The sequence below is a fragment of the Kryptolebias marmoratus genome, linkage group LG12 (assembly GCF_001649575.2).
Source record: "Kryptolebias marmoratus isolate JLee-2015 linkage group LG12, ASM164957v2, whole genome shotgun sequence".
NCBI classification, from domain to species: Eukaryota; Metazoa; Chordata; class Actinopteri; order Cyprinodontiformes; family Rivulidae; genus Kryptolebias; species Kryptolebias marmoratus.
The window spans coordinates 23,503,580-23,526,744 of NC_051441.1; the positions used below are offsets into that span (position 1 = coordinate 23,503,580).

At 41.7% G+C, this 23,165-nt stretch overlaps 1 pseudogene; it reads right to left on the reverse strand.

Annotated features, from left to right (window-relative positions):
- Positions 1-8,130: 8,130 nt before the first annotated feature.
- On the reverse strand, positions 8,131-22,124 carry LOC119617533 (annotated as a pseudogene).
- Between the last annotated feature and the right edge of the window lie 1,041 nt (positions 22,125-23,165).

The window sequence follows — 23,165 nt, forward strand, 5'->3', positions numbered from 1 at the left end:
GACTTCTTGAACCAAATCACAGACGTCCCCCCTTGTTTTGGTAAGTCTTTCTTCTTGGGCTGCCTGCTAGCTGTCTCTACTTGTTGCGACCCCGGGTTTGATACTTTATGCGTCTCCATCTTTCAGCACTTATGACTTAAATGCCAACACAAGGCCGCACAGAAAGCTGCTGCTGTAAAGCATGTCACAAACCCACACGTAAAGCAGCGTCATGTCGCAAAACAGAGGTTCTTTGCAAAATAGTTATTTTTTCTTATTATTTATCACTTATATAAACTGAATGTATGCAAAGTGACAACACTATTACATTCGTCGTAGCCCAGGTTATGAAATATTTACATGAATCATTGATACAATTATGATAGAAACGATAGAAGAAAATATATCCCGATAGACACTTTTCTATCGTCCCCACGATATTATCGTTATATCGCCCAGCACTAATTGTCTGGTTCTGTCCTCAAATGGTTCTCATCATATCTGTCTGACCAAAGTTTTAGTGATTCGGAAAATGGAATGCGGAATATCTGTCATGGTTTCAGTTTCTTTGAGTTATTCTTCGATTCAGTGTTGTCACTTTTGTGTTCTGGTTGTTTTTGTGATTCTGCTTTGTTGTTATGTGTTAGTTTTTATCATATGTTTCCTGTGTCACTATTCACCTGCCCTGTGCTCAGTAATTCTCCAGTCTGCCTGCCAAGCCCACCACACCTGTTCCTCGTCATCTCCCAGCTGTAATTCATTTCCCACTCACCCTCAGTTCCTTAAAACAAGGATTCATTCCTTCATTTATTCTGCCTTGATATCCATGCTTGTTTTTCATGCCACAATCAAGCTCCTTGTTTTTTCGCTCCTCATTTACCCTGATGCTTGTCTGTAAGTTTTTGTTACTTTGTTTTTGCTGCCACATCAATTTTTTGTTGTCTTTTTTTGTTAATAAATTAGTTTTTATTTAAAAATGACCCCCCTATCTTTGGTTCACTCAGCACATACATTACAGAATGAACCAGCCAAAACAGAACCCAGCAGATTTCCTCCCTTTTGTTACTCTCACCACCGAGGACAAAGCCCAGATCCTGATGGATTTATGGAAGGAACATTTGCGCAGCTTCCTAGATGAGCCCTGTCATTCAGCTGCAGCTCTCCTTGTGTCTCCAGCATATCTGTAATATACTTATACTGTGTATATGTTGAACTTAGACAGAAACATGAGGTGGGAGTCAGCTTGAGACTTATGCTCTTACTCTTTTATTAGCATAGCATACACACTAAGAAAAAGAGGGATAGGAATGGACCTAAAAAGGTATGAAGGCTTTGTTGCTCCTGCTGTACCCTAAGGGAGTACAACATTGTACATCTGAACCTAGGAACAATTTTGTACCTTGTTGTTTGTACCTTCAAAACAACATTTCTGTATCTCTAGTGACAAATACAAATATGTACAGGTACAAAATTGTATCCATTAAAAAGGTACAAATTATGTACCTGATCAGGTACAGCTGGAGCGACATAGCAAATGTTACCTTTAAGAGAAACCCTTACATTCACAAAAATATTCTTTATCAAAAAATTAATTTAAAATCAGTTCATTCAGTTTAAAACAAGACCAATACTGAAATGTGAACCTGTCCATTCTCAGTGTATTTTATTTATACAATGTTCTAAAACATTTGTCTTTAACATAAAAGCTAAACAATATAGAACTAAATAGAAGACAGTAGATGTGTTACTAACCTATGAACAGGTTGGAGGACAGTTTGTCTCTTGTAATACATTCATATACCCTTGCAAAATTTGTAAAAGTGTTTATACAGAACATCTCAATCCAGTGGTTCCCAAAAAGAAAGAAAAATCAACTGGGCACACATCGCTCAACCAGACATAAACACATATTTTGTTTTCAAACTCCACTGGAGTTTATTTCACTCTTCAGGTTGCAACAAAACAAACTACAAACCATCTTTACAGTGAAACACTTTTGTGTAACTGTTTTTTTAAAATTCTATACTATAGAAGAGTATTTTTTGCTGTCAGTGTTATTTCAAACATATTTCTTTTTTTTGTTTGTAACAATATTCAACTTTGCTGTCATCAATACATTAAAAAAGCCTCTGTGCAAAATGGAGTTAAAACATGTCCCTGTCAAAAACCTGTCCTTCATGCTTAGTCAGCCACTGTTTGTTTGTTTTTTTTCATTCATGCATCCTGCACCCCCCTGCAATGGCACTTTGGGAACCACTGTCTTAATCCAACATACAAACTGTTATCAATAGTGTATGTGTCAAATGATGTATGGTCCTTTTCATCTCCAGCTTTGAGCAATATCCACTCACTGTCTACTCTTATACGAAATGCATGAAAATGCGAGTCAAAGGACACTGGGTGCAAAATTTTACTGCAAAGAAACCACATAGTGTCAATGTTAAGAATGTATTTGATCTGTCCAAACACTGGAATTTTTTTGCTGAGGCTTCTCCCAGGCACTTTTTAAAAATCCCCCAGGATATTACTAGGTGAAAATTCACAACACTGTTTGTGTCATGGTTTTGGGCAGAACTCACAGGAGACGAGGTGTAAATGAATACAGTTTGTAATTATAACAGAGAGGTATGATTTATCAGAATCTTGATTCAAGGGTACTGAAGGAGGGAGAGAGGGTACTGGAACACTGCAACAGTAAGGTTTGACAGATGGTGAATTTATGATAATCTTGAGAGGGAAGATATTGTGGGAGGATGACTTACTGATGATTTGAGGTTGGTTTTACCAGGGAGAGGTGAACAAGAGTCTGAAGGGGTCTTGGGTCTGAACACTGAGCAAGTGGGACTTTGGAGGATTCCGGAGGGAGTTGGTTGAAGACGTAAGTTGGAGGGCGGATGGGACTCGCAGGTACACCAGAGGAAAAGAGGAGTTGACGCTTGCCAGCCTTGGGAAGTGACTCAGTTTTAATAGGTTGTGTCGAGGACACAGGAGGCAAACAGAAATCACTCAAGGCACCAAGTCCAGGAGAGCACGGGCAGGTAACTTTGGAACGAGACACACAAAGGTTAAAGCAGAAAGACAAAACTTCACACGATCACTGGAGATTGTCTTAGGAACTCCAGGAGAGCAGCTAGAAAGGCGTCAAAGGACTGGCAATCCCCTCCTCTTATCTAGAAGCTAGCTGATGATCCTCAATGAGCTGCAGGTGTGAGCAATAACAGCAGGTCTGTCCTCCAGCAGCAACTCTATGGCTCCCTCTGGTGGAGAAAATAGAGAAGCCAAGACCCCAGCTCCCTAACAGTATGAGCTAGTGACAAGTGCTCAGTGTCACTTTTCGACAGTTATTAGTCAGACTCTTAAAATGGTGATGTTTTCCTTCAAAACACATACACCAAAGAGAACAAAGAGGACCATACATTGACATAAGTTTTGGATAACGTACAAGGTAATGACATTTAGGTGTTAATACAACTCTAAAAACCTCTTTCATCTCAGAAAGAAATGTGTATACAAGCAATTCTAGATATGCTAGTTCATCTTTACTCACTTTGTCTGCCAAACAATGTCTGCAATATCTCTACATAGTAAGAACACATGCCAGTATCTGCTACCAGGAGGAATATGGTGCCCCTCTGTAAAAGGTTGCCATCAAAAAATACACCATTTCTGGGAAGCTGTTCCTATAATCCCTTTATTTTTGTGAACCTATTCAAAAAACATAACAGGCTTATTGGCCTTGTCTTTCTGCCCAACACAGAATCTTTGGAGCTCTTCATTTAGCTCAGTTATGCTTATATGCTTTTGTTTACATGCTGCAACAAGGACATGTTTCATTGTCAGCGGAAAAAGTCCCTCTAACAGATCATGCATTATGTCTGGGGCAAAGACGGTCACATCAAAATAGTCCAGTGCATCAAAGGGATTTCTGCAATGTACACCATACAAAGCAGCATTTTCAACATTTTGCTGGACACATTGGAGATGATATTCATGAACTTCGCTTGTTCTTAGAACATAGCTATCTTCTTGGAGTTTGTGGTTAATTTCTGAATGGGTAGCCATGCAGTAACAACAAATTCTACAGTGAAAACACATGCAAAAGCCACCAATCATGTGAGCTGACAGATTGTCACCTGAAAAAGTAGCTAAAGCAGCATAGATTTTGCAATCTCTTCCAGAGGCATGTATTATCAAGCCTTCTGTTGTAAGCCATTTAGGTCCTTGATCACTGGCTTTAATATGACCTCCCTGCCAAACTATTTCAAGTAATGATGACGAACGAGCAGAGCTAAGTGAATATGCTTAAGCTGAGATCGATACTTCCCACTCAAATTTCCAATAGTGTAGTAAAATATACACAACTTATATTTGGTTCTCTTTGATCCTAAAGGGTTAACCATTTCAAATTCATCTTCATATAAATGAAGCTTTGAAGCATTTCGATGCTCCTTAACACGTGCTCCTTAAAATAGAGAGCTTCTGTGTCTTTGATTTCATTTGTTTCAGATAGTATTTGACCCCAGACATCTTCATAAGAACAGTACTTTTGCAAAACTTCAGATAAAGCAGTGGTTCCCAAAGATTTTCTTCTGGCCCCCCCCCTATGAATTACAATAAAATCCCCCGCCCCCTCTCCCCCCCTAAAAAGAGAAAAATAATTAACTGAGCACACACATCATTCAACCAGACATAAACACATATTTTGTTTTCAAACTCCACTGAAGTTTATTTCACACTTGGTTGCAACAAAACAAACTACAGACCATCTTTACAGTGAAACACTTTTGTGTAACTTTTTTTTTTCTTAGTTCTATACTGTAGAAGAGTATTCTTTGCTGTCAGTGTTATTTCAAACATATTTCTTGTTTTTTTATTTGTAACAATATTCAACTTTGCTATCATCAATACATTTAAAAAAAGCCTCTGTGCAAAATAGGGTTAAAAACCTGTNAAAATAAAATGAATTATTGACCAAACAGGGTTTCCTGTAGACCACAAAGCAGTGTGGGTTTTAGATTGTCCGCCAATCACAGACATAAATATGTAGACACCTCATTATGTCCTGGAGTGCATGCTGCAGCTCCGCCATATTGGATGGATCTCTCCTCAATCTCATCAGCATAAGAGCCAACAGAAGTAAACACAGAGCGAGCAGCTATGAATGTATTTTGTTCAGCCTATGATTGCAATAACCGGCGTAGTTTTAAAAATAGATGGATATATCTTTCACAAATAAGATTTTTTATGTTCTTATTTAATTTTGGTTATTACGTTTTCCTCTTTGGTCTTTTCCAGTGCTGTTTAAGTAGAGTTCGGACACTCCAATAGGTTTCTATAGAAAGAATGGAATGCGGAAGTCACGTCGGTCATGCTGCACTTCAGCAGTACTAGCATCGAACATAGTTCATTTTCGATGTTTCGGAAGTGTTTTCTTCGGTAAGTTGATGAAAATACAACCCTTTTTGCTATTGTGAAGCATTAGCTGATTGTTCTGTACCACAGTTTATCAACAGTGATACTTTATGTTGCCAGTTTTAGTTAATTAAGCATGTTAACTTGCTCGCTGTATTTTAACTGCAGCTAGCTAATTGCGTATATAATGGGTTTAAACTCGGGGCAGGTGTAGATGAGCGTGGCAGGTAAACAAATGATTGACTGAGGACAAGAAAGTATGACAAGAGCACAGAGGGCACAGGGAGCGAAGAACCAACTGACAAAGCTAAATACAAGAACCAAATAACAGAATTAAAGAAACAATAAACTCAATACAATACATGTTAAAACTCCAAAGTTTAAGGTGGTGTTGATGTTTTTTCCATAACCATCATAGTTACTGGAGCATGGTCACTTATAGAAATAGGATGAATTTGTGCCTCATATACTTCCTTTATAACCGAGTTGCTGATTAAAAAGAAGTCTATACGGGAGTAAGAGTGGTGGACAGATAAGAAGAAGGTCAACTCCTTATCTGATGAGTGACATGAGCGCCAAGCATCACACAGACCAAAATATTCTGTATACTGAGAGAGAAGGAAAAAAAAGGAGAGAAATAAAAGAAGAAAAAAACAAAACAAACAAGCAAAAAAAAAAAACAAGGTGCTAGGGGAGATGAATACATCAAAGCCACAGTAACAATGCTTTGCGTGTTAACATTGAAGTTATTAAGTAACAGTAAACGTCACCTGACATCTAATCAGAGTTTGCTGTATAATCCTACTTGCTGCTGGCTTGGATATCCAATACGGTCTCCTTGATCTTCTTGTTGTCACCGGAGGGCTGCGTCATTTCTTTGGTGAGTCTGTTCACATTTTCCTTTAGTATTTTGTTTTCAGCGGTCATCGTAGGCACCTGTTGCTGGCTAAACTCCAGTGATTCCCTCAGAGCCTTGAATTCCCTATGTGGAGCTTCTACCGGGCCCAGACTGGCATCGAGACTGGTGAGCTTCTGATCAACACAGTCCAAAATGTCAGCATAGCTCTTTTCCAGTGTTGTGGTGGTGCTGGTGGAGCTGGCAGAGGATTCTAACCGTGTTCTCTGTGATGTTGGAGTTTCTGCTGGCTTCTGAGATTTTCCCATTGCAACTGTAACGCCGCATTTTTGTAATAACGCTACAATATATAATAATGTAATAAAGGGGGCTTTAAAATGTAATAAAACAGCATTGAAGCTGCATTATATAATAATCTGTGGCATTTTGAACTTTGTGACTGTGTTTCATTTGAATTATTATACTGACCAAGGCTGTAACACTGTGGACTGTGTGTCTATGGGTTTGTGTGGTTTTCCACTTATTCAGGCAGTAGCACTATGGACTGTGTGGTTGATTTGGGTTATTCTACTGGCTAAATGTTTTGCATTTTGGTTGAATAAATGTATTCTACTGTCTGAGGCAGTAGCACTATGGACTGTGGTTGGTTTGAGATATTCCTTTAACTGAGACTGCAGCACTGTGGACTGTAGGTGTATGATTAATTAGGCATCCTGTGACTGTCATAGACCCAGGATTATTTGTCCAGAGAGCGAAGCCGAAACCAGACACGGAGACGTAGCTGAAAGGTAAGTGAGTTTATTTACAGGTGCCGTGAATGTACAGTGAGCCAGGTTCGGGAGCGGTCTGAAAAGCAAGAGGAGCAGGGTGAGTCTCGGGTACCAAATACGATCAGTGAAGCTTGGCGGAGCGAGTGAATAATGTCTCTGTTTCTTACTGGTCCAGGAGGCGTCAAACTGCGTAGAGGAGGTGAGGAAAATGTCCCAGGTGATCCAGCCTGTAATCCAGTCAAGGTAGGTATCCAGCGGTCCAGGTAAGTTTCCGTGAGGTGGGAGCGTCTTTGCGTGGCCAAAACCTGAGTCGAGTCACAAGAGAGAACTTAGTTAGCTTAGCAAGACCAACTAAGATTAGACACTACGGCTGAGAGTCTAACCCAAAAGGTTTGATGCTCCAGCGAAGGTCTGGTCTCAGCCGGAGGCTTAAATACTGGCAGGTCTCATCAGTGGAATCAGGATCACCTGTGGAGCAAAGGTTGGTGGAGCCGCCCCAAGGCGGGGCTAACTCCAGATCCTTACAGTGACTGAGACTGTAGACTGTGTGTCTGTGGTTGATTTGGGGTTTTCCATTAGCTGAGCCTGTAGTGCTATGCATTGTGTGCCTTTCATTGGTTAGAAGTATTAAACTGACTTAGGCATTAGCACTGTGAACTTTGTACCTGTGGTTGGTTATAAGTATTGCACTAACTAAGACTGTAGCACTGTAAAGTTTGTTACTCTGGTTGGTTTGTGGTATTGCTGGTATACTACTACTACTTTTTTTTATAAAGCACTTTAAAACAACAGCAGCTGCGACAAAGTGCTGGTACAGCTAAAAATCAATAAACATTCAAAGTATTGAAAAGACAAAAGACAACAAAAACAATAAAACACAATAACACTAGTAAGAACAAAAGTCTCAACATGTGTTAAATGCCAAAGAATAAAAGTGTATCTTAAGGAGAGTTTAAAAAGTGGACAATAAAGGGGCACTTCTGACATGTAACAGCAAATCGTTCCATAATTTGGGAGTGGCAACACTAAAAGCTCTGTCTCCTCTTAGCTTCAGTTTTGACCTCGGTACCTCCAGGAGCAGCTGATCAGCTGACCTGAGGCAACGAGCGGGAGAGTATGGGTGAAGCAGCTCAGAAAGGTAAGATGGGCAAGACCATGTAAACTTTTAAAAACAAATAAAAGAATCTTAAAATGAACTAAAATGCACAGGCAGCCAGTGGAGAGAAGCCAGGATAGGGGGGATGTGCTCCTTCCTCCCGACTCTGGTTAAGAGTCGAGCAGCAGCGTTTTGGACCAACTGGAGATGCCTGAGGGAAGACTGGCTGACTCCAAAGTAAAGAGCATTACAGTAATCGAGTAGAGTTGTAATGAAGGCATGAATTACTTTTTCAAAATCTTATTTTAAAAGAATTGGCTTGATCTTTGCCAGCTGCCTAAGGTGATAAAAACTAGAATTGACAACTGCTCCAACCTGGCGATCTTATTTAAGATCACTGTCCATTTTAAAACCCAAATTAGAAACGGTCTGCTTCAAATAAGACACCAAGTGGCCCAAATCAATAGGGGGTGTTTCATGGGTGCAGCTGGGACAAAACACCATCACTTCTGTTTTTTTTGTTATTAAAATTTAGGAGTTTGAAGCCATCCAGGCTTTAATGTTTTCAAGACATAGATGTAGGGGCTTGTCCCAAAAGGCTTCTTTTTTTAGTGGCATGTATATCTGACTGTCGTCAGCATAACAATGAAAGGAGATTCCATGTTTTTTGAGTATTGAATCCAAAGGAAGCAAATACAGAGAAAAAAGCAGGGGTCCGAGGATTGATCCCTGTGGAACCCCATAAAGTAGAGGAGCAGATGAGGATTCAAAATCAGATAAGTTTACAGACATGGTTCTGTCTGACAAATAAGACTTTAACCATTTCAATACGGTACCACTAAAACCAAGTTGGGTCTGTAAACGAGATAATAGAACATTGTGGTCCACTGTATCAAAAGCAGCGGTTAGATCAAGCAGAACAAGAACAACATATTCACCAGAATAATTTGCCCTGAATATGTTGTTAAAAGCCCTCACTAAAGCAGACTCTGTGCTATGCTGAGTTTTAAAACCTGACTGAAAAACCTCCATAATGTTGTGTTTATCTAAAAAGGCCTTGACTTGAGAAAGGACAAATTTCTCTAAAACGTTTGAGATAAAACGCACCTTAGAAGGCCTAAAATGAGCTAAAACAGTTTGATCAAGGCCAGGTTTCTTAAGGAGAGGCTGCACCACAGCATGCTTAAAACTTACAGGGACAACACCTGACATCAAGCTGCTGTTTACAATAGCAAGGATGACCTGGGTCAGGTTTGGCTTTGGGCTGCATGATTTTCATAGGGGCCACAGTGTCCAGCATAATTTTGCAGGATACATCCAACCAGGAACTTAATTGCTCTGTATCTGAGTCAAAGGTAGCACTGAGCTGCTCAAAAGCAGCAGAAAACCAACTAGCAGTAAAGGGGTTAAAAACTCGACAGCGATGAGCAGGAGTGCAAGGTTTAACTGTGGTAAAGGATAGAGCAACATTAAATAAACGGGCATATGATTAGAAATAATATTTTCACCCATTTTAAGATCAGTCACAGACAAGCCATGAGAGAGGACGAGGTCCAATGTGTGTCCATGTTCGTGTGTGGGACCAGTCCCCCTGCACCAGGTTAAGAGTCAATGAGGCTAAAAAAGTCCTTCACCAGTGGCTTTACGGGGCAACATACACGAATATTAAAATCCCCACATAAAAAGGACACGATCATAATTGAGCATTATTTCTGACAAGAAATCAGAAAAGTCCCTTAAAAAGTCCTTGTTATATTTCAGAGGACGGTAGACAACGGCACACAGCACAGGATCAGAACGATTTACCTCAAAGAAAGTCACTTCAAAGCTTGAGGGTGAAAAAGGTGCAGTGTGTGGCTTACATTTAAAGTGCTTCTTGTAAATAACCGCCGTTCCTCCTCCGCATCTGGATGTCTAAGGGGAGCTTATATAGGAACACACAGGCGGTAAAAGTTCCACAAAAACGGTNTCGTCCGGTGGTGGTTGGACCTCTGGTTCGTCCATATATGGCTGGATTATTCCATCAATATCGCATTCAAATCTGCCCTCCCCGAATTCTTCATCGTCTAATCCTGATTCGGACAGGCCTCATCCTCAGATTCGAAATCAAATTCGCTGAAATCCGACGAGCTCGAGCTACTACATATACTACCGGTATCCATTTTGCCAGTGAGACAGTCATGGCGGTGCGCTTGGGACTCCCTTTGCTGACGTCATACACAAATGAGCCTCGTTTGCGTGTCCGAGACAATTGGCTCTATTATGTTTTCGGAAAGCCGTCGGAATGGTCTACAAAATTCAATTTTTTTACAGTTATTAGGTTGACTAATCTCCATCCGACGGCATGAACTTATTATTTGTTATAAAAAGAACCAGAAACGACGATTATATGATATTCAACAAAAGACGAGGTTTTTGCTCTTTAAGGAGAGGCTGCACCACAGCATGCTTAAAACTTACAGGGACAACACCTGACATCAAGCTGCTGTTTACAATAGCAAGGATGACCTGTCTTATGCTGGGGAAAGCATCCTTAAAGAACTAGGGGGCACAGGATCACAAGGTGAACCCGATAGTTTAATATGGTCAACTATATCCTTTAAAAATGTCAGATTTACTGGTTCAAATTTATCAAACGCAGCTGTACAGGGGATCAAACAAGAAGGGTCACAAGCAGGTGGAGGGTTCTTACAACAACAACCTTATCTATGAAAAAGTGCATAAAGTCATTACATGTTTCAGAACATGCTTCCAAGTAGACAGGTGTGGGGCATTAAGAACAGAGTCAATAATTTTAAACAGCAAACACGAGTAGTTTTAATGGGACACAATAATGTTGGACAGATGTTCTCTTTTAGCATCTTTAACGGTGTTCTGATATTGATGCCAGCAGTTCTTGAGGATCTGGAATGAAACATGCAGTTTATCCTTTTTCCATCTCTGTTCAGCTCTGCTGCATTCCCGTCTGACAGCATAAGTTTTGTCATTAAACCAGGGTCAGGTTTGGCTTTGGGCTGCATGATTTTCATAGGGGCCAAAGTGTCCAGAAAATGTTTTGCAGGAGACGTCCAACCAGGAACTTAATTGCTCTGTATCCAAGTCAAAAGGAGCGCTGAGCTGCTCAAAAGCAGCAGAAAACCAACTAGCAGTGAAGGGGTTAAAAACTCGACAGCGATGAGCAGGAGCGCAAGGTTTAACTGTGGTAAAGGATAGAGCAACATTAAATAAACAGGCATATGATTAGAAATGATATTTTCATCCATTTTAAGATCAGTCACAGACAAGTCATGAGAGAGGACGAGGTCCAATGTGTGTCCATGTTCGTGTGTGGGACCAGTCCCCCTGCACCAGGTTAAGAGTCAATGAGGCTAAAAAAGTCCTTCACCAGTGGCTTTACGGGGCAACATACACGAATATTAAAATCCCCACATAAAAGGACACGATCATAATTGAGCATTATTTCTGACAAGAAATCAGAAAAGTCCCTTAAAAAGTCCTTGTTATATTTCAGAGGACGGTAGACAACGGCACACAGCACAGGATCAGAACGATTTACCTCAAAGAAAGTCACTTCAAAGCTTGAGGGTGAAAAAGGTGCAGTGTGTGGCTTACATTTAAAGTGCTTCTTGTAAATAACCGCCGTTCCTCCTCCGCATCTGGATGTCTAAGGGGAGCTTATATAGGAACACACAGGCGGTAAAAGTTCCACAAAAACGGTGTAATCACCAGCCTCAATCCAGGTCTCCGTTATACAGAGGAAATCCAGGCTGCTGGAAGTGATGAAGTCTCTCAGAATGAAAGTTTGGTTTGCCAGAGATCTGGCGTTCACCAAGCCCAACCTGGTGGGAGTCACGGCCTGCGGATCAGCAGACCGAGGAGCCCGGGGTAGCATCCTCAAACTCCGCAGGTTAGCTCCGCGCTGACGGAGCCCAGAGAAGCAAGGGGAGCGTGACCGAGTGCGCACATCCATGCCAGAGACAAACATCAGACAGGTATCAATCGATGGGATCCAGAAAACGCCATGGCACAAAGGAAAGCAATAATCCATTCCTTATCAGGGAAATGGAAGTGGATCGTGCCAGGCAAATTTTAAGCTTTACCAGCCGCCCACCCCGCTTACCATGGTGACTGCGGCGTTTTCGCCACGAGGGCAAAGCTGGAGCCCGGAAAAAAGGAGTTGGGAATCTCAATAGATGTGGAGGCAAAGTTCCATGTCCACCATAGTCAACCACACCCATACTTTTGACTTGAAATTGAATATCCAGGAGAGACTGGCAATCATACATGAGCAGAGACTTAATGCACATTACAAAAAATGTAAACAAAAGAAACACAAACAAAACAGTCAAAGACCGATGGCCCGCCAAACACACTGGCGCCATCTGTAGAACTCTATACTGATGCTGTAGCACTGTGGACTGTGCTACAGTCTTAGTTAGTGCAATACTTCTAAAGTCGTTGAATAGCAGAGTGCCTGTCTGTAGTTGGTTTGATGTATTTGGGTCATTCTGTTGACTGAGGCAGTTGCACAGTGGAGTATGGTGGGCCACTGTATTCCTTTGACATTGGCTGTAGCACTGTGGATTGTGTGCCTGTTGTTGTTTAGAGATGTTCCACTGTTTGAGGCTGTAGCACTATGAACTGTTTGACTGTGATGTTGGAAAGGACTCCCTGCAAGGCACGCAGTGTTGTAGGATGTTTTCAATAGGCCAATGCAGCACGTTAGCTTTGCACCCTGGAGAAGTTTGGTGGAGGGCTAGACAAGGTGGGGGTGATGCAGCAAAGATGATTAGGACCGGCTGAGAAGGAAATAGAGAGTTTAGTCTGTGTGTGTGTGTGTGTGAGTGAGAGAGAGCTGGTGGTGGTCGGGAAGAGGGGGTGGGGGGTGGGGACTGTAATGTTCTCATGGTCTGCAGTATTTTCTGCTGTTTCTGTAGAACTCAGCAGAAAATGGAGAGAAGGAGAGAGAGAGAGAGAGAGAGAGAGAGAGGAATAGAGAGGGAGTGAGAGCAAGGGAAACGGTGGGAGACAGAGATGTGCAGTGGGCATAAAAAGCTGTACCATACTCTTTTTTTTTTTTTTGCTCTGCTCCAATAAAGCCAAGTGCTTAAGTGGATTGAAAGACAATGCAGAGGAAGCAAAGTAATGCAGAAGGCAGAAAAAGGATAGACAAGTGTTTTAGACAGAGATTAACTTTCATGCAGGTCATTAAAATTAAGTCCTAATAATATTACATTAAGATTACATTATATATTACATTATTACATTGCATTTTCATGTTTTTAATAAAAACTCATTTTATTGTTGATACCCTGAAGTAGCAGCTTATGTATGACATCTATTCAGCATTTACCAGAAAAAATAGCTTTGTGCAATCTACAACTAGTGTTCCTCTGTTTGTGTCCAAAAAATATGCTCTTTTTGTGTTTAAAATATCAATTCTCTCACAGTTTCTTTCATTTAAACCATTTTAAAGCTCTGCATAGATTACTGTTAGAGTAATCCTTTACAGTGACTAACCTGCAGTCACAATCAATAGCATAAAATGACTTGACATGGTAATTGACATAAACCCGGAACGTCTGAAGAGTGGTACGGAAGAACCAGAACCACGGAAACAGACTTAAAAAGTTAAGTGAATTTATTTACAGGTGACAGTGTTTTAGGCGGGGAAGGGAACAACCCGGGAGGTCTGAAAAAGATGAGGAGTGACAAGGTGAGCTTTCCGACATTGAATGATTTGCAGAGTAGTACGAACTTTGAAGTCATAGTTTTCTGTCTTATGGATCTTTAGGAGAGGAGGAGCACTGGAGCGAAGCTGGAGGAGACAGAGTTCGTCCAGGTGAGCACAAGACAAGGTACATTAGCTTAACAACGAGTTAGGCCGGGACTGAGTGGTTACAGTCACTGGCGCGATGCTCCAGTGTCTGACGTCCAAAATCTGATTGACGGAGAAAGCAGGGTGATCAGGTGGGCTGAGGGGACTTTCTACCACCAGTTTCAGCTGGGAGACATGGAAGGTAGGGTGGATCTGCATCGTGGCTGGAAGTGTGAAACGGACAGATGAGGGGTTGATGATGCATTCGACTGGGAAAGGGCTGGTGAACTGGGGGGCCAATGTCTTGGAAGTGTCCTTTAGTTGGATATCCTTGGAGGACAACCAGACTCTTTCTCCAACTCCATAAAATGGGGCTGAGGAGCAATGGCGATCCGTACTCCTCTTATTCTGTTCTGCTGTCCTCATAAGCGCCCTCTTTGTCCGCCTCCAGATCCTTCGGCACCTGCGTAGATGGGACTGGATGGACGGAACTGAAATTTCTGTCCCAAAACTGGGAAAAAGTGGGGGGTTATAACCTAGGGAGGCTTCAAACGGGGACAGGCAAGTGGCGGAGGAGGTGTGGGTATTATAGGCGTACTCGATCCAGGATAGGTGCTTACTCTAGGTGGAAGGGTTTACGCTGGCCAGACACCTGAGGGCCGCCTCAAGCTCCTGATTACTGATTACCAGAACCTCACAGTAATATTATGATTCATTACACTATTTTGCCCAAATATCATGTTAAAGCTGACATATTCAAATTCAAGTATTTTTATTTATTATATTATCATTAGGGGTGTAACTGTACATGTATTTGCACCATACTGTCAGAATACATAAGATGTTGGTCTCAAGCGTTCCCATCTAGAAGCAGACTCTGCATTTTGGTAAGAGTCATGACAAAAACAAAGCAGGGGAAGACATAAAACACTTTACATCAAACAAAGCACAAATGTCTGGTTCAGAATAACACAGAGAAGCATAAAGTCTGTTTCATTCAAATCAGCTGTATTGAAAAGTTTCCTGATCATGATCCACAGCAGCAAATGAAGAAGCCAAGTGGTAGGGTTTTTCAATATTACCAGCCTTTGTGTTTATGTGCAAAACATGCGTATGTGTCACACCGGATGTCAGAGATATTGAGTTCATTTGTATCATGTTTACATTTTATCGTGCTTACAGGCGTCAGCAAACCATCTAAGTAGGCCAGTAAATCATCTAAGTAGGCCAGCCAATCACCCAAGTAACGTCACTGTACCTCTGATAATCTTTGTATCAGGATTGATAGACAGAATGTTTCACTACATGCTGTAAGTTCTGTTTGTGTGATTAATCTGTGTGGCAGAACCGGTCCTGACCGATTCAGCCCCCACCCATTCCTTGTTTCTAATAAAAAGATGCTGATGCTACAGGACTTCAGAACTCGCTGGAGTTTGACCCAAAAGGTCGTTGCTCGAGTGACTTCTCCTTTTGCAAAAGTATCCTAAAAGACAATTTACTCTCTCTGTGTGGTTCTTTGTTTAGGTTGGGTAACTTAGAAACCCCCAACACCAAGATGGCATGTATGCCACTATGGTTCAATATCCCTGAAATCAAGAGTAATTTTTCTACACTAGCATTCAGCCCTGTGAGAAGCTCTGAGTATTTCAGTAAAAGAAATTTAGTTATGTTAACATAATGACTTGTTACTATTGCCCGCTGCTGAAGGTGAAGGCAGAGTGATATTGCTCTCATCTGTGTGAGTGTGTGTGTGTTAGGGCTGTACAATATATAGCAAATTTATTGTCTTTGCGATATCAGTGAGAGCAATATAAATATCACAAAGGGCTGCATCTACTGCAGTAAATCATATGCCATTATATTTCAAGTACCATCATTCATGTTCTGTTCCAAATAGATTATTTGTTCAATTCAACAGACTCTGACTGTCCTTGATGCTTACACCAAAGTGAGGAGTGAGGAAAATGTGGGTTTATCGCAATTGGTGTTGTCATTGCAATATTAAACAATAATATTGCACATCAGTAGTTTTTCTAAAATATGTTTATTTGATTGTGAAGCCTGATGAAATATAAAAGTATGTTTGGACAGACTGAAATAAAGACTTTCTGCTCAATCAAAAACCAAAAAGAGAAACTTAACTTGAAGAATAATTTTTCATACTGTTAAGAAAGAATTGCTCTAGTTTACACTTCGCATGTCGCCAGACTCCTGCTGCCTCCTCACCAACCCTTTGCAAACATGACTGCTGCTCAGGTGACTTGGAATGGAACTCTGACCACTGACCCTCAACAGGCTCTGGGACTTAACTTGCCTTCATGTTGTGATACTGTTTAGGCCTGACCGTCCTCCAAGTTACCGAAAGACAAAGTGACAACTGACCCTCCACAGTTTCTGATCCGGGGAGGCATCTTTAACCCTATATGATGAGAAAGAAACTATTTTTGGTCTGATGTAAATTGATAAATAACATCTATATTCAATCTGATATTTCCTCAAAACTAATCTGACATCCTGACAGAATTAATAGCATCTTCTGACCAAATTCCATACTGAACTATTTACCAAAATAGTTTAAACTGTCCTAATTCTTGCAAGAATAGGAAACCGAAATATTAATCCTAACATACAAACATTCCATTTAAAGAATTATTTTGGTTTAGATATACTAATAATCACTATTTTAAGTCAGACTATTAAAGTATTACTAGTTGTTGCTGTTGGTGTTTAAAAAAAATATTTTGTGACGATACTGAAATTTCCCACACCCCTAGAAGGTAGCACTGGCAAAAGCAGCATAACGTGCATATTGCGCAGCACAGGTAGAATTCAGTTCAGGTAGCGCTACAGACCGGATCATCATGGCTGAGTTGGGAAAATGAAAAGCAAAGCATAAATATGAAGCGGAGAACAGAATATGTCTAACTGAATGGGAAGAGTTATATTTTTTTATAGAAAAAAATGGGAGACCGTTTTGTTTACTTTGTCAGACTTCACTGTCTTACATTAAACATCACACTTGGAGCGTCATTTCTAAACATCATTCTGTTCTTACTGACACACGTGAAAGAGTTGCTTTGAGTAGCCACAACCGAGTACAAACCTGTCGGGATTTGGGTTCTGTTTGGGGTTATTGTTTATTTAGTTATATTTATGTTTAATCTGGTCATTGTTCAGTTCTTGCTCTTTGTGTTTTTCTGTACTCCTGTCATCATTCACTTATCCTCAGTCAGTCATTTGTTCACTTGCCACGCCCATCTCCATCAGCTCCTAGTTAGTAATCATTCACATGTACCCACTTCCCATAATTATCCTCTGTCTATAAAACCCGGTCATCTCCTTCACGTACTCACTGGTACATTGGTTGTCGTCCTTGTTGTTCTCCGTTTCTGCTGTTGTCTGCGACATCTGTAGATTCAGTTTGTTTTGTATTTAGTTTTGTTTTAAGCTGCAATGTAAGCCTTTTATTTTTGTTGATTTATTATTTAATAAATCAGTTTTTCCTTTAAGTTTGGGCCATGAGTCTGCATACAGGGTTCATCAGATTATCCACCTTACCTGACAAAGCCAAACTTAAGACACTTGTAAAAAATAAAGGCTGTCAGGTCTCACTAAGGCCTAAGGGTTAAAAAAAGAGGTAAAGACTAAGAAAAAAAACTGTTTGAGCTAGCAATGTGTTATGAAGTTACTCTTAGACTTGCTGTTTGGCTCTTTAAGGTCATGATGGGCTTAATTTGATTCTTAATGCTGAACTGGTTCACCACCTATGGTTTATAGTCATTCTTCACTAAATATTCTCTAAGCTCTTAGTTTTAATTTTATTTTTGCAAAAATCCTGAACTTTCATCATCCTGCCAGGGTACATATTTAATACCAATTAAATCAAGCTTTTAAAGAGTAACTAAAAGGTCAATTAAGCACACTACCTGGATGACTCTTAATTTTCTGCTTTTAAAGTCAGACAAGACAGGTAATGCTTTTTACAATATTGTACTTTGTCTAAATATTAGCCCATGTTTAATTAAACAAATTATGTTTTATCAATCAATAATAAATGGTGGTGGTATGTGGGCTGCTTGTCTCTGCAAACTTTGGTTAAGTTCCTGTTGTTTGTCATTCAAAATGCCAACTCTCTGCTGGTGTATGGTTGACAAACTCTGGCCCCCGTTTCTTTCCAGTATAGTGGCCTAACTGTACCATGTACTACAACCAAGCTCCACCTGCACGCAGAGGGCACAGACGCCGGTGGAAATTTAGCAGCTGAAACTGAAAGTTTCTGAAAGCTCCTGTCAAGTTGGCTCTGGCCTGGTCACTAGCCAACAAAATCTTCATTCTAAAGGATTTCTTCTCTTCCTGTGGACCGGATCTTTTATTTATATTTGGAAACATGGGTGGTGGCACAGCGGCATAGAGGCTGCAGGATCACATCCTGGTCTGGGGCCTTTCTGGGTGGAGTTTGCATGTCCTCCCTGCGTGCACATGGGTGAACTCCGGTTTCCTCCCACAGACTAAAAACATGCATGTTAGGTTTATCGATAACTCTTAAATTGTCCCTAGGTGAGAGTGTGAATGATTGATTGTCTCTATGTGGCTCTGTGATGGACTTGCAGCCTGTTCAGGGTGTCCTCCGCCTCTCGCACAGTGACTGCTGGAGATAGGCACCAGCTCCCTGCAACCCGGAATCGAGAAGCTGGTAAAGAAAATGGATGGAAACATGGATGAACATTGATGAGTCAGGTGCTTTTTGTTAACTTTTGCCGCTGGACTCCACCTAGTTCAATTCTACAAGAATGAAAGATCTTCGAGGAAGCATAGTGGCTGAGACCTACCTCTGTAAGCAACCCATGTCCATCACATCTTATTCTAGCTTCAAGATGAACGTGTTCCAGCTTGGATCTACCTTCCAGGTGCTCTGTGCTGTTTTACATAGACTGCCAAAGTACAGAAAGGATTTTCTTGTTGTCTTTGATGATTTGGTGGCAGGAATCAAGCCTAAATTTGACCAAATTTCATTAGATGGAGATTTTAACATGCATCTGATAAACTGTTAGCCACACCTTATTGACTCTTTTAATCTTGTTCTGTTTGTGTCTAGTCCGACAGACACTCTGAATCTTGTTTTAACATATGGTTTTAAAGTTTTTAATGTGGAAATATGTGATACTGCCTTTCCAGACCACAACATCTGCCTCAGGTTCAATATTGCTAATGAAGTAGATTAAGTAACACACCTGCTTCTGAATGAAACATGGTGTGGATAGGAAGAGAATTGGAGTAGGGGTGGTCCTGGAGGAGGAGTTAGCAAGGAATATAGTCAAGGTGACAAGGTGTCAGATAGGGTGATGTGTCTGAAGTTAATAGTAGGTCTGATGTGGAATGTTTTCACTGTTTATGCCCCACAGATTGGATGTGATGTAGAAGAAAAAGAGAAATTCTGAAAGGCTCTTGATGAAGTGATAGAGAGTATTCCCAGAGATGCGAGAGTGGCAATCGAAGCACATCTGAATGTAGATATTAGTGAAGGAAACAGAGGAAGTGATGGGCAGGTTTGGTGTCAAGGAAAGGAAACAAAAGACAGATGTCAACACCTATTTCCAAAAGAGGGAGAAACACAGGGTGACCTAAAAGAGTGGTGGCAGGAATACACAGGTAGACTATTTTCTGTGTAGAAGAGGTAACTTGAGGGAGATTATGGACTGGTTGTGGCAAGGGAAAGCATGGTCAGACGGCCTCGGATGGTAGTGTGTAGGATGACCGTTGTGGTGAAGAAGAGGTAGAGAGTAAAGGCAGAGAAGAGGACCAAATGGTGGAAGTTGAGAAAGAAAGAATGTTCTGAGAAGTTCAGAAAGGAGCTGTTAAAGGCTCTGGGTGATAAGAAAGAGCTTCCAGGTGACTGGGCTACTACAGCAACAGTGATCAGAGAAATGGGTAGGAAGGTACTTGGTGTATCATCTGGACAGAGAAAAGATGAAAAGGAAACCTTGGGGTGGAATAGTGAAATGCAGAAAGTTATCCAGAGGAAGAGACTGACCAAGAATAAATGGGACAGTGAGAGGACTAACCCTATTGCAAAACAGAAGGCATATGTACAAGAGGCTGGATACTGAGGAGAGAGAGAAGGACTTGTATCGACTGGCAAGACAGAGAGATCAGGTTGGAAAGGATGTGCAGCAGGTTAGGTTTGTTAAAGAAAGAAATGGTAATGTTGTAACAAGTTAGAAGTGTTTTGGGAAGATAGGAGTACTATGAGGAACTAATGAACGAAGAGAATGAAAGGGAAATAAAAGTCGAGGTCATAGAAACTGTAGACTAGGCAGTGGAAAAGATTAATGAGGATGAAGTCCAAAAGCTTTGAAGAGGATGAAATAAGGGAAGGCAGTTGGACCTGATGACATACCAGTGGAGGTATTGAAATGTCTAGGAGAGATGGCAGTAAGGTTTTTGACAAGATTAATAAAATGGCATTTTGAGAGTGAGAAAATGCCTAAGGAATGGAGAACTGTGCTGGTGCCAATTTTTAAGAACAATTGTATTGTACAGAGTTGTAGCAACTACAGGGGAATTAAGTTGATGAGCCACATAATGAAGATCTGGGAGAAAGTTGTAGAAGCTAAACTTAAAAGAGAGGTGGCTATTTGTGAGCACCAATATGGTATTCTGCAAAGAACTTTATTGTTTCTTTAGGGATTTAGAAAAAAACATATGACAGGGTGCCAAGGGAGGACCTGTTGTGTTATATGAGGAAATCTGGAGTGGCAGAGAAGTGAGTCTGGTACAGAACATGTATGAAGACAACAGTACAGTGGTAAGGTGTGCTGTAGGAGGAACAGATAGCTTCAATGTGAAGGTGGGACTGCATCAAGGATCGGCTCTGAGCCCCTTCTTGGTTGCTCTGGTGATGGGCAGACTAACAGATGAGGTCAGGCAGGAATCCCTGTAGACTATGATGTTTGCAAATGACATTGTGATCTGTGGTGAGATTAGGGAAAAAGTGGAAGAGAACTTGGAGAGGTGGAGGTATCAACTCAAAAGACGAGGAATGATAGCCAGGAGTGGCAAGAGGGAGTATGTGTGTGAATGAGAGTAAGGCAGGTGGAACAGTGAGGCTACAAGGAGCAGAGGTCATAGAGGTACAGGACTTCAAGTACTTAGGGTTGACTGTCCAAGAAAAAAGGGTGTGTGGTAAGGAGGTAAAGAAGAGACTAAAGGCAGGATTAAGTGGATGGAGAAAAGTTTCAGGAGGGATTTGTGACTAAAGGGTGGCAGCAAATATCAAAGGAAAGCGTGGTGGATAGGCGTAGCTTGGGATCATTGAATTGAGTTGAATGCCTTTATTGTCATTACACGCGAGCATAACGAAATTAGAGCCACTCCCCCAGCAGTGCAAAATACACATTAACATAAATAGAAAGAATAAAAAGTAACTGTGAGGATTTGGGTTTTGGTGTTTTCAGTTTGTTATCTTTATTATCTTGTTGTTGTTTTGAGTTATTATTTCAGTTTGTTTTTTGTTTTTTTTTTGTGTTGCTGTCAGTATTCACTCCTCCCCTGTCACTCTTTTGCCTTCCTTGCCACGTCCATCTCCACCTGTCTGTCATTATCCCCACTCACCTGTTTCCACTTACCTCGTCACCCTCAGTGTTCAAAAACCCGGTCACTTCTCCCACACCTGGTCGGTTCATTGTTTGTTGTTTGCTGTCGCTTGCTGTGCTGTTTTCTTGTTGCCTTGCCTTGCCTTGCCATGTTTGGGATTTTTGTTAAGTTTTAGTTGCTGCCACATCAGCTGTTGTTTTGTTTATTTTCTTTATTTAATAAATTAGTTTTTGTTTTAAGTATGAGTCTGCATTCTGGGTTCGTCTCCGTCTCTATCATTAATGACAGAATGAACCGACCAAACCAGAACCCAGAAGACTCCTCTGTCGGCGTTACCCTCACTCCAGGGGAGAAGATTCGGTTCCTGGCTGAGCTGCGGGAGGAGCACATGCTCGCCTTTTTAAAAGGACCGTTCTCTCCAGCATCTTGGAACCGCCGTCGGCAAAAGAGGAAGCCAGCGGTGAAAGCTACCACAGCCACCACGGCCTCTCTAGTGGGTCGGACCGCCGCCACCACAGCCTCTCCAGTGGGTCGGACCGCCGCCACCTCAGCCTCATCATCGGCTGCGGCAGTTTCCACACCGTCCACGGCAAAAACCATCCTCAACCAGGACTCTTTTACACCCTCTGACTGGCCATTCCCCGACCTCACAACCTGTTTTAAGCTTCATCAAGAAATAAAGGACTTTCAAGGTACATACTGCTCAGTTCAATATCAGGATGCACGGACATTCCACGCAGACGTTTCGTTTACTCTCTGGTCATTAAGACATTATCTTCCAAAAAGTTGCTGCTTTCTCTCCCCTTTTACCGAGACACCCAGGACACTTTCAAGCATCTACTAAATGACCTACAAGAACCCTCAGGCTCTCCAGTATTGCTCACTTCCTCTGCCGACCCCTCTAAGCTCCCAGCGCCCTCTGCCGAGCCCTCTGAGCTCCCTGCGCCCTCGGCCGAGCCCTCTGAGTTCCCTGCGCCCTCTGTCGAGCCCTGGGACCTCTCTGCGCCCTCCGCCGAGCCCTGGGACCTCCCTGCGCCCTCTGCAGAGTCCCCAGCACCATCCTCTAAATCCGTCAAGTCAGTCAGCGTTCCTGAGGGGGTCGGCGACGTCTCTCTGCCGGTCAGCGTTCCTGAGGGGGTCGGCAACGCCTCTCTGCTGATCAGCGTTCCTGTGGGGGTCGGCCGAGACGACGCTCCACCATCCAGTGTCTCTGTGGGGGTCGGCCAAGACGACGCTCCACCATCCAGTATCTCAGTGGGGGTCGGCGAGGATGACGCTCCACCATCCAGTGTCTCAGTGGTGGTCGGCTGCGACAAGATAAAATTAGCTAAGATATGCCTATATATTTGCATATTATATATGCATGTACATACCTACATATGTACAACAGTAAGGAAAACAATGAAGAACAATGAGAATCACTTGTAAGTGTGAAGCTGAAGTAGAAAGTTAGATGACATTGCACATTGTTTACATATTGCACATTTTGTATATTGAGGTATATAGATTCTGCTGATACTACATGTGTCATAAACCAAGGTTGTCAGGAAGAGCGGTACAGAAAACCAGACGGAAACCAGCATGAAGGTAAGTGTTTTTTTTACAGGTGAATTCAACGGTGATGGTCAGGGGGGTAGAGAA